Raw genomic sequence first — 998 nt, 5'->3', positions numbered from 1 at the left:
AAATGTTGTAAATATAGACCGTTTTTGTCTTATTGTTAGCAATATATGTTAACCAGCTGTAGGCTGAGTAAGAATCAACAAACAAGTAAAAAAAGAAAGGTAAAGAAGATGAATATTTGGAGCATAGCAATGAATGAAAAACAGTTCTTGGTTTAAATCTTTGTTTAATTTAATCACATTAAATGGTGAAAAGTTGCTTGTTCATTTATTTTTCTTTGCTTGTGTATTTCACAAACATATGGTCCCAGTTCAGTAGTGATCCATTTACACACAATAAAAGTGTCAAATATTACATTTGCTGGAGGAGTGGCAGTGTCACATGGCCGTCTGAGCAGGAATAGAGTGTTTCGCATCCACATATCTTCTCAAGAGCAAATCAAAATAATATTAAATAAATATATTAAATATATATTCTATACATATATTTTTTTATACTTTGTTTTCATATACATGCATTATTTTAACATGCAAGGTAATTATAATGTTGCACGTTGCATTAAAGCTTAAATAAAACGCTTAAACGTATTAAACTTGCGAGCATACTCCCACTGGGCAATGGTAAAAATTAATCAAACAAATAAATTAATAAATCCATAAGCATCATCAATCGATCTGCGCGACTACAGTTTATTTCTTAATCAGTCTTTGTGGATTTGTTTGCATCACATCAGTTGCTTTATTTGCAACCCTGTATTAACCTCTTAAGTACTACAAAAACAAAGCTTCAGATTTTATACTTACTTTTTAGGAAAGATAAGAAAGACTGATTTGGAATGATTTTTTTTATACACAAATGGTCACAATGTGTGTGTTTTTTTAAGTTAAATATAACAATTATAGTAATATATAATGACTCTCAAAATCATTTTGCATGGGTAGGTTTCACATTTCTTTAAGTTCACTTTGATAGTTAAGAAACTTGTGACGGTGTGTGTGTGCGTGTGTGTGTGTGTGTGTGTGGGGGGGGGGGTCGATAATACAAGATCATTTGAATATAA

Source organism: Diplotaxodon limnothrissa, linkage group LG2 (assembly GCF_057381915.1).
Source record: "Diplotaxodon limnothrissa isolate DT_005_m linkage group LG2, D_limnothrissa_male_GT1.1, whole genome shotgun sequence".
NCBI lineage: Eukaryota > Metazoa > Chordata > Actinopteri > Cichliformes > Cichlidae > Diplotaxodon > Diplotaxodon limnothrissa.
Note: the sequence above shows the minus strand (reverse complement) of the source record.